The 11,171-nt window shown below is 34.7% G+C and overlaps 2 long non-coding RNA genes across 2 annotated transcripts; one reads left to right on the top strand and one right to left on the bottom strand.

The window, feature by feature from the left end:
• Positions 1-697: 697 nt before the first annotated feature.
• On the top strand, positions 698-8,089 carry LOC137850110 (uncharacterized). Its single transcript, XR_011092269.1, has 3 exons — positions 698-4,285; positions 5,634-5,748; positions 6,522-8,089. It is a non-coding gene; the product is annotated as an uncharacterized lncRNA (long non-coding RNA).
• Positions 8,090-8,670: 581 nt separating this feature from the next.
• On the bottom strand, positions 8,671-11,027 carry LOC137850109 (uncharacterized). The gene is made up of 3 exons (XR_011092268.1): positions 10,817-11,027; positions 10,546-10,603; positions 8,671-9,225 (listed from the first exon to the last, which is right to left on the bottom strand). It is a non-coding gene; the product is annotated as an uncharacterized lncRNA (long non-coding RNA).
• Positions 11,028-11,171: the final 144 nt, after the last annotated feature.

Raw genomic sequence — 11,171 nt, 5'->3', positions numbered from 1 at the left:
CAACATCAAATATTTGCATCAAAATATTTGCATCAAAAAGATGGATGCAATAAAGCTGCAAGCAAAAAAAAAAAAAAAAAAAGAAAGAAACGATGTATTAAGAGAAAATTAGTAGAAAAAAATATATTTCAGATATAATTTATTTCCAGTAGAAATTGCAACATTATGAGATCTGTTTATTAATTGTCATCTAGAAAAAAAAAAATCAAACTCAATTTGAAAGCATCAAAACAAAAGAAAAATTTTTTTTCTGAAGTTGCTTGGCATAGGAGCCGAGGAGCGGCTGAAGGAGCTGGGCTTGTTCAGCCTAGAGAAGAGGAGGCTCAGGGGTGACCTTATTGCTCTGTATAAGTACATTAAAGGAGGCTGTAGCAAGGTGGGGGTTGGCCTGTTCTCCCATGTGCCTGGTGACAGGACGAGGGGGAATGGGCTAAAGTTACGCCAGGGGAGTTTTAGGTTAGATGTTAGGAAGAATTTCTTTACTGAAAGGGTTGTGAGGCATTGGAACGGGCTGCCCAGGGAGGTGGTGGAGTCACCATCCCTGGAAGTCTTCAAAAGACGTTTAGATGTAGAGCTTAGGGATATGGTTTAGTGGGGACTGTTAGTGTTAGATCAGAGGTTGGACTCGATGATCTTGAGGTCTCTTCCAACCTAGAAAATTCTGTGATTCTGTGATATCCCAATATATTTACTTTCTCAGTAGCCTGCTGTCATCACTTCCTTTTTTTAAGATTTTTTTTTCATGGAATCACACTTTTTTTTGTTTGTTTTATGGCTCTCTTTTTCCTTGTTTCCCAGCTTCTCTAAGTTTCACTGAGTTGTAGAAGCAGAGTGAACAAAAAGAATTGCCCTGTTCTGTCTCAGGACACTGTATGCAGCTGGCATTACAAATGTCAAAGTGTAGCTTGGAAAAAAATATGTTTCTGTTTCCTTTATAAATACCAAGTAAGCTCACCGGTGGAACTAAAATCTTTAAAAGGAAAGTGGAATTTTTAACCAACCTTGTTCAATTCCAATGGACTTTTCAGTGCTTTTGTTATATTTGTGCCAGTAGGTTAAGCCATAAACCTTGACAACTGCTGTTATTTAAAAGCAAAGCCTTCATTAGGAAATTATGTAAAATTATGTAAAAGAAGAAAGTGACAATAACTCTACAGAAATAACAAAATTTTAACTAAAGACTGTTTTCTCAAATGTCCTTTTTCTTTACCAGACTTCCAAATTTCTAAGTGGAAAAAAAATTAGGCCTTAGGTGTCTGTTTGACATCGGTGAATTTTATTGTGGGTATTTAATTATAAAAACTTTTCTATTGCCTAGAAAGGTTCTAATGATCATATTTTTTTCTGTGGAAAGGGAAAAAAGATAAGATTTTTTAAGCATGTATTTCAATGTTGCTTGCTAGTTATTAATGAAGTACAGTTAGGAAATATCTGGTAAATGTGTACTTAAAGTAGATGAAATGAAACGTGAAATATATATGTTAATGAGAGAGAAGGGTTTTTACCTTTCCATTGTTGCAGTGCTTTGTGTCACCAGACTGCTCTGTTTTCCAACCCAGAACAAAGTAAAGCAACTGGTAAACACGTCAACAGAAAACAGTAACTTATATTACACTTCTAAAACAATACCAATGTTTTCTATTATTTTGGACTTGGTTATTTATTTATTTTTTTTAATTTATTTATTGTTGTTGTTACAATTTTGTGACTGATCAGAGAAGAATTTAGCAAAAGTATTAGTCCATATGTAATCTCAGTTAATTTATCGTTAAACAAGGTAGTAATTTTATGGGAATTTTGCATTGACACCAAAAGCAATGTTGTCTCAAAATACAGGATTATACATATTGTGCTGTATTGATATGTACTCCAAAATTATGAAGAAATCACGGTGATTTATTCAAAGTTTAATTGTATTTTTATTTTGTCTTTTGTTTTATATATTATCTTTTGCTATTATAATATCTCTTCAGTCTTTAATTTTCAGAATGCCAAAACTAAAACAAAAGAATGTACATGAGCATGGAAATAACACTTGGTGAATCTATATTTATTGTTTCATACTGCAAATATTTTTATTAACAATACTGTTATAATTCAGAAATTTGCTTTTTTTATAAACTAAAATTACTTATGACCTACAGATAGAAAAAAAGGCATGGCATGTTGATGTCAAAAGAGGAGGGGAGAGGAGAGGATCCTCCATATTCTGTGAACTTTGCAGTAACAGTCATAGGAACCCATTTTTTGTTCCTTAAATGTGTGATTATGCTCAATTGTTGAACTTTTTTGTTTGTTTGTTTGTTTTGTTCTTTTTTTTTTTTTTTTTAATATACAGTACAAACTTTTTGAGAATGGAACAATAGAACTGCCTTTATCCCAGTTGTAACTAAACTTAAGACAGAACATAACCTCTGGATGAATTTAATTTTAGAATACTTGCTGATTATAAATGAGCATAAGCATAACATAAAATGTCTCACATATTAAAGGAAAAAAAAAAGTTTACATTTCTTACTTTTACCCTGGAGAAGGCCTTTATTTTTAGGACCTTGCCCTTACACTATCATTTACACATCACATTTTACTGAGAGTGCAAGTATTATCACCCTGTAAGGTTACTTGCATTTCCATGCCCATGTTGTATTGTCAAGTGACATTTAGCAGCATTTACTTTTTTGGCTGCCATTTCCTCATCTTGCATAATACATTTTTCTTACATTAGAAGCTGAGGCATAGGAAAATTTTAAAGTTTGAGTGCACCTGTGGGATGACAGCATGATAGACATCTGTGAAATAAATGCAGACTTATGGTGAGCAGGTTCAGCTGCAACCCCCTAAAATGGCATTTTATAATATGGCAGGCTTAAATGGTAGAGTGTTGAACAATCACCGAAAAACATTACATCATGTAAAACTGTAGTACAAGGGGGAAAAAATGACAACAGTGTGCAGAACTGCAGCTGATCCTGCTTGCCATATGGTATGTCATTCACAGTAATAACACTTACATTCCCTCAGTAAGTGCCCTTAAATATCAGGGAGTGAATAAGGCAGTACACAGATTGCAAAAGGAATTTGTAATCATATACATTGTGAACTTTGTACTTTCAGGAATCATTTTACCCTTCCGTTAACAAAATACCCTTTAAAAATACATCTTAGTACATTCCCAAGGCTCAATACTTTAAAATCCACTTGTGCAAATGGTTAAAAGCAAGCCCTCCCGAGTAAACATGAAAAACAAAACAAAACAAAACAAAAAACTGTGAACAAATAACTGCTATCATTCTCCCTTCCCCCTTCAGGATACTGTGATTTTCTCACCAATAAAGTTTTCTTACATTTATATATTTTTTCAGTGTGTGCTGTTCTTTGTGATCCTGATGAAAAAACAGCTAACTGGAGTTGTTTGGATCAAGAATAACTTGCTTTTCATCACAGATAAGAAAACTGCTTAATTGTTCATTATTTCTCACAATGCAAAATCTACAGAGCACTCAATGCAAGTTTCATGAAGCAACTTTGAAATAAACAAAGGAAGTATTTTGTCATATCACGTCCATAATTAAATTGTGGAACTCATTGCCACAAGATGTTGTAGAAGCCAAAACTGTAATTAGATTCTTAAAAGGACTGAGGATAGGCCCATTGTCTATATTGAACACAGAAGTCTGGAGCCTTCATTTCAGGAAATCCCTCAGACTCTAGCTGCTGCACGAGCATGTTAGAGAAGAGCTGTAGGTCTGTAGGCATACCTGTTCCTCATACTCACATCTACTAAAGAAAGGATGCTGGGGCAGATGAATCCAATCTGCTGTGTTATCCAAGTATTTACATTGGACTGAGACCAATGTAAACTGAGTGCTGTTCAGACCCAGCACCGATTTATTCAGTGATATTCTGGGTTATTCACTGGATGCTGAAATGTGGAAAAAAGAAAAAAAAAAAAAAAGAAAAAAAAAAAAAGAAAAAAAATCCAGTTTACCAAGATTTTATTTTATTTTTATTTTTTTCCTGGCAAAATACAAAAGCATGCATAGTGTAAGGTAAACCCAAATCATTATGTTATTTATTCTTCTTAGTATCAGTGATAGATATCTATTGGAATAGATAGTGACTTGCTCATCTCTAAAAACACTCCCCCCCCAACAGGGGACAAATTTATGTCCCTTATTTATTCCAATTTTGATATTGTTTACTGATTCTAATATCTTCTTGTTCATGTTCGTTTGTGTGCTGGAACCACCCATGTTCTTTGGAATCATGACCAGATGACTGGAAGGTAAATATATATATTTTTTCACTATTTGTACTTTCTCAGAACTTTTACCCTGGCAGGAAACTAAGTATCTTTTTCCATCAGTCACTCTGTGAGAAACCAACCATTCCCATAATTTTACGGGTACTACACATTGTTACCTAAGCAAAAATCTTATTGGTATATCTGTAAAATTCTTTAGCACCTTTTGGATATAACTACTGTGGCAAATCAGTTAAAATGTGCATCTGAGAAAAAAACTGCAGTGACAGAGAAAAAAGCAACTTGACTATACATTTTTTTTCCATTTCTAAATTCTATAGAATATCCATTCTCTCAGCATCAGTAAAAGAAGCAGACATGGGTTGAGATTCAAGATCTGAGACCTTATGAGATCTTAGAATGTGCAATGTGTTGTTCAGCATGCATACCATTGCTTCTAAGATGGTTCCTGTAACGTGATGTCTAGTGTATTTTCTTTTCAGTTCTTTGGCAGATTTTTCTTTTTTTCTTTTTCTTTTCTTATTTTTTTTTTCTTTCCCAACTTTACAAGGTAGCAGAGTATACACTCAATAAAATATGAATCTCAGTGTAGGGGATTTGGTAACACTTCCTTGTTATTTTTCCAACAATTTTGACCTTATGCACGAGTCAGGACATTGTTTTTTCTACTGACTGACAGATCCCCCTTTTTTACGAGACTTCAATTACATAGCAAATGAACTAATACTCCTAAGATAACACTTTTCATGTCCCTGCTCACTGTGTGGTTTATGGGAACTTCACTTTTTTCAACTTTCTCCCACAGCTTTTGTGACCCTGAGTGTTTTCTCTGATCAGTTTGTAGGATTACATTTTTTTACTAGCTATTTCCTCTGAAACGACAGGTCTCTTCTGCCAACATTCCTGTCATCACTTGTAATGCACAATGTTATGGGATGCCCTTCTGATTTTCCCCGTTGCCCTTTTCTGCAGTGTAGTACAGTATCATTTGTTGCTTCTTTCTGTTCTACCTTGGTGATACACTGACTGAGCCAGAGCAACTGACCTGATGGTTTCATCATCTGGGATTGCAGACCTGTCTTTTCAGTCATGGTAGTTGGTGTTTGGGGATCAGGGTCAGTATCTGCTCTTGGCAGAGTTTTTACATTTCAGGGTACTATCTCTTCTGTGTGATTTACTGGTAGTTTCTCAGCTGACAAGAGTGAGCTTCGAGTACATTTTCTTCAGCTGTAACATCGGAAGAAAATGTTAGTCAGAGCAAGCAGATTATCTAAACAGAGCCTGATGAGTCTGTGTCCAGGCTCATTGACCTTTCTTAATCCATGTTTGCTTAATTCATTCTAATCCACAACCTTTGCTCCCACTTTAGCTTTTAGATGCCCCACATTCGGCAGCATATTATGCCTCAGCGGAGTGTCAGTGAGCTAGGACTCCAGGATATTATCATCTGTGGCTGTTGTCAAACGGAGGGGACCTGGATGGTGGTAAGATTAACTGGTGTTTCTTTAAGGAAGATTAAAAGAGTAACAGCTGTAGAAGGCTTTTATCTCATTAAGGTTAGAGTTCTGTGCTTATGTAGATGTGGCAATGATTTCTTGTTTTTTAAAGGTAATCTTCAAAATGAAAAAATAAATAGAAATTGAATGGTGGAACACAGCTAACATGTCAGCAATTGTATTCTGGCATCATAAGCATTTCTGTGACAGCTGTATCATCACAAGAGAGAAATTCAGCTTGCAGGTTACAACAAAGAAGTTTGTGAAATACATAGTGAAAGCTGGATGTTTTTGTATCCTGAAAGTACTATTCTCCTGAAAAAGTAGAAGACAGATGTATCTATCTATCTATAGATAGATAGAGACATATATTTCTAGATTGAACCAGTTAATGTTAAGTATTTTTTCTATTGGAAGGTTTCTCCCATATTGGGGCATAACAGTGAAATACTGAGTGAAATACTGAGTGATGCTATATAAAAGCATTTCAGTTGACCTTTCACCTTAGAAATGCAGATAATTTTCACTCCAAATTATCACTGTGAATTGGTATATAAAGCCTCCTTGAAAACAGAAAGGTTTTATCTTTTTTGGTTGATAGACATGGCTTCTATCCTTTAACGTACCTTTAATATATATAAATGATATACTCTCCTGCCTGTTTTCATATGCACATTGTATTATATACACTGGAGAGACTCCAAGCCATCCAATTGTTGTGTACTTTAAAAAGCTATTAACATATGTATTTTTCATCACAGTGAACTTGAAATGAGACTGGGACAACATAAATTGAAATGGAGAATTGGAAGAAACACAGGTAGATCTGGAACAAAGGAGCATCAAATGTAGATGAAAACATTGAACAAAATGGTTCTGAAAAGTTACATGCAATGACTCTGCAAGTCCTGGGGGTAGTTCCACAGCAACTTTTCCAAAAATCAAGATACTTGGATTCCCTTGTTATGTCAGCCTGGAGGATTCCTATCTCTGTCTGTCAGAACAAGCTAAATACCAGAGGAAGCCAGATGATAGATTGGAAGGTAAGGGGATGGGGTGGGGAGGTGTCACTTGATATTAAACCTGTTGTGTATTGTGTGCTCATGAATATAAGCATAATGGAGCAAAAACAGAAGTAAGGGTAAAGAAACTTGGATATATATCCTTATTTCTATCATTCTAGGGGCTTTGAAGACAAGCTTGGCTTTTAGCTTCTGTTCTGTGGACTGCTTCAGCATTCAATCCACTGACATCTAATGTAAAATTCATACAGACCAGGTTTTATAATTACTGTCTCTCTATTAAGCCTATGCTCTGGCTTTTAAACTGTGGTATCAGATTTTCCCTTGCCCTGTTTCCTTCACTCATGATTCTTGTTCTCTTGGCTACATGTTTGACATATCTCAGCAGCAGACGTGGTGGGTTCCCTTTTCTGTTTTGCATCGTCCCATGCTCTGTAATCAGATAAGTATTTGCCTAACAGGTAAGCTCTGCCTAGATAAAAGTGATATGAACTCCCTTCTCCATTTTATTCTGTTGCTGCTCTCATCTCTTGACTCTGTGTTGTGGTTTGTATTTTGTTTCATTTTTACCCTGAAATGGCTGTCATTGCTAAGAATTGCAATTTGTACAATGTTACAACCACTGAGATGCAAAGAGATGCAAAAGTGAGAAATGTAGCCCAAATTAATCTAATTTATCTACCTAACTATCTATAGATATCTAAAATGAAAGACTTAATTAAGACTGGAATTGCCTTAGGTTTCTCTATAGTTAGTACAGCAAAGTAGGCTTCTCCAGAGACAACTTCACTCTCTGGTGAGAGTGAGAGAGTCTCCAGAGAGATTCCATAGTCAATTTAGATTATTAAATCAGGTTTTAAAGTTACAAAACTGCAGAAGTTAGGTTGGAAGATTGATATAAATTTTGATCTAGGTGAGATTAATTCCACATATAAAAAATGAATAAATAAATCACTATTTCTTGCTATTTGTGGTATTGGTAGATCTGTATAGAAATGCCTGACTTACATGGGTTTCTTCAAGCTCATTGGTGTTATCTGGGTATCAATGAATTTCTTTCCCCATCTTAGTTTTGGTCTTAGTGTACAGACTGCCAGTTGTGTATAAATGTTTTTTCTCTTCTGACCCAAGCACTTGCCTCTCAAGATAAATCCAATCAAACAATGGAGCATGTTTTCCAACAAATGTTTCCAGTAGGAATGCTGAAATATAGAATCTCATACAGATGAGAGGAGTTTTGATCCCCCTGACCCGAGGTGTCCTTCCTACCAGGCTTGGGACTTTCCTGCACTCTTCCATGTCCTCAAACACCTCAAACACCTGTCAAGGTATGTGATACATGACTGCATTTTCATGCTTATATATATATATATATGTATGTGTGTGTGTGTATATATATAATTAAACCGTATAGGGCCAAGAAAGGATATAGAGTTAAGAAGTGCTCATTGAAATGTAAATAATGTGTCCAAGAAGGACTACTTCTGATGTCTGCCAAGTGTTACTCCCTGGGGTGGAGGGGTGGATGCAGTTAGAAGAGTAGACGTAGTGTGATTTGCTACAAATTGTACCCACAACTTTCTGCACCAGAAAATGTGGCATGTAATCAGGGTGTTCTCTTACCCTTCTTTTTCTACTTTTTATTTCATAAAATCTTTTTCTTCTTGTCATTTTGTTATAAAAACTCCTTGAGGTAGGGTTTTGGTTTTTTTTGTTATAGGCTTGTAGAGACCCTTTTCATTCAGCAAGACCATAAAAATAATGTATTTCTATGTCCTAATTAAATAAGCTGTAAACTAATTTATCTCGCCAAAAGAAACATATTTATATACATAATTTGATTTGGAAAAGAACAAAAAAAAAAAAAAAACTTTCAAAGAGACAAAGGCATGAAAGTGTTTTTGTTTTTTGCTTTTTTAATCCCAGAAGGAAAAAAGTGCAACAATTCATTGTACACAATCTAATACACATTTATTTCCTTTAGAAGATCTTTCTGGATACCTACATATACAGAACATGAATACACTTGAAGAGGAAACACAACCTCTTTATTGTGGATTTCATTTGAACATGCTAGAGACATAACTTAAACTTCTGCATTATGAGAGAGAGTACAAATGAAGGTAAATAATGAAATTGGCAACATAGCTAAAAATATGAGACACTTCTGCCTCCATTTCCTTTGGAAAGTATTAGCTAATTATATTTAACATGGAATGAGAACATAATTCCCACTGTTTTGACAAGCAACAAATTGCACATTAGCACCTTGTAAATAATAATATTAAAAACAGTTGTCCTTGTCTTCAGTTTCTTTGTAAGAATAAAATTAATTTGAAGCCCATCATTCAGAAGATATGCATTATAATATCAAAGCAGCAGTTTTAAAACACTGGAAACTGCAAATCCTGTACACACTCTGCATAGAGGGAGAAATTTGGTGCTGTAATAAGAAGATAAAAGGGAAAAGTATATAGTCTATGATAGCAGCATGATCCCTTATGATAATCAGATTTTCAGTCATGATTAATTTGAGTCAGTCATTCTACTAATAATATTATCCTGACTATAATCTAAGCACAATAATGTTTTCATTCAGAAAAGTAAATTACAGATTGTTAAGCATTTCTTGTTGTTGTTGTTAGTTGGCTAGTTAAACTGAATTGCTCACCTTTTTTTTTTTCTCCTAAAAAATAACACAAAGATGAATTTCAGTACTGTGTATTTAAACACATAGTCTTTCATCCCATAATCCAAATGTGCTTCACTTCACAAATATTAATTTTTACTGTACAAATGATCTCACAGCAGTATGACAAGGTACGTTAACTAGTTGTTTTTTTAATACTCTGTTTTTAGAGTAAAGTGTTGACATCGTTTAACAGAATCTAATAAGAAGAACCTCAGCATCTTACAGAGACCTTTCTAAGTAAAGTGACAGTACTTCCTGGTAGCACAAAGATCTGATCGTTGCAATAACCTTACTGAAAGACAATAATTTCAGTTGAAAATAAGAAGGTCTGTTTTCATCAACTACAAAAGGCTCAGGATTTCATTTACAGGAGTTAGCTCATTAACACATAGTGGTAAAAATGTCACAGATGGATATAGAAAAGGAACAGTTGAAATCATCAGTGACGTGTATTCTATAAGCCAGTGAGATGCAAAATGTACCCAAACAGAATTTTGACATGTAGGTTTAGTGGTTTTCTAATAACATTATTAATATTAATTTCCTCTTTAAAAAGTCACATGTATAACATTGCTTCCTTCGAACACGAGGCCAGAAGAAATGCTGGATAAATTTTGATCCTGAAAGCTAAGAAATCTACTTTCATGGGGATGCTGCAGTTGAAGTCTCTGATAATTACAGCTGGTCATTATAATCATATTTCAGAGTCCATGAGCAAATTCAAATGAGTCAGGAAGGCAAGTGTGACTCACAGCAAGTAAGCACAGTGCTGCCATATGTGGTATATACTTCATATGTTCTTATGTATAGGCTCTTTAAAAAACAAAACAATAGAAAAAAAAATATTTGTCTTTTTAATCCAGGTCTAAATTCAGATAAATGAAACCAAAATGTGGCCTTCATAGTTAGTTGTAAATTATATTTCAAAAATAGGTTATAATTACTAAAGATGTAACAAAACCAAATCCACATTGATCTTAGTAATGCTATACTCAGTACTTTGTATTAATCAAAACTATGCACAGAGACAGAGCACTTCAAATGAATGACTAAAAAAAGAAGTATGCCTACCTGAAATAAGGTCCTTGGATACAGTGAATACTTTAGGGTATTGCTTCAGGCTCTTTCACTGAAATCAGAGATAAGGTGCTTGGTAACTGAAAGGACTGAGTCAATTATGTTAAAAAACAGTGGAACACTCATAAAGTGCACATAACAGCTGCATGAAATGGCAATATGCTATTATTACAAGGAAAATAAAATGGATCATTATAAATGAAACACACAGAGGATTGTTATCAGCAGAACAATTGTTATGTATTGAGCAATCAGAAACACCCACTTGGAAATCCTTAACGAAGTGCTTAACATTTTATAAATAGAATTTCCAGGGAATTCAGAGATCAATACAACTGTCTAGCCACCTTCCACCTGTCTGGAACTGCCTTCCAATAAGAGTAACAAAGGGAAACAACTTAAGTATCTTTAAAGTGGAGCTTAATACATTTTTGAATGGGATTATAGGATGCAGGAGATGCTTGTTAGGGGATAGGAATCAATGACCTGGACAGCCCTTTGTTATATCTTGTGCTCCATAAACCTTCTTTGTTGCTTTGTTTCCAGTAAGCATAGATTCAGCACAGAAGACAAGTTTCAACAAAATACCTTATTGTTTGGAAGCAGTTCTACCTGATAGC

Source organism: Anas acuta, chromosome 1 (genome assembly GCF_963932015.1).
Source record: "Anas acuta chromosome 1, bAnaAcu1.1, whole genome shotgun sequence".
NCBI classification, from domain to species: domain Eukaryota; kingdom Metazoa; phylum Chordata; class Aves; order Anseriformes; family Anatidae; genus Anas; species Anas acuta.
The sequence above is the reverse complement of the archived record's forward strand: the minus strand, read 5'-3'. Positions and strand labels throughout refer to the sequence as shown.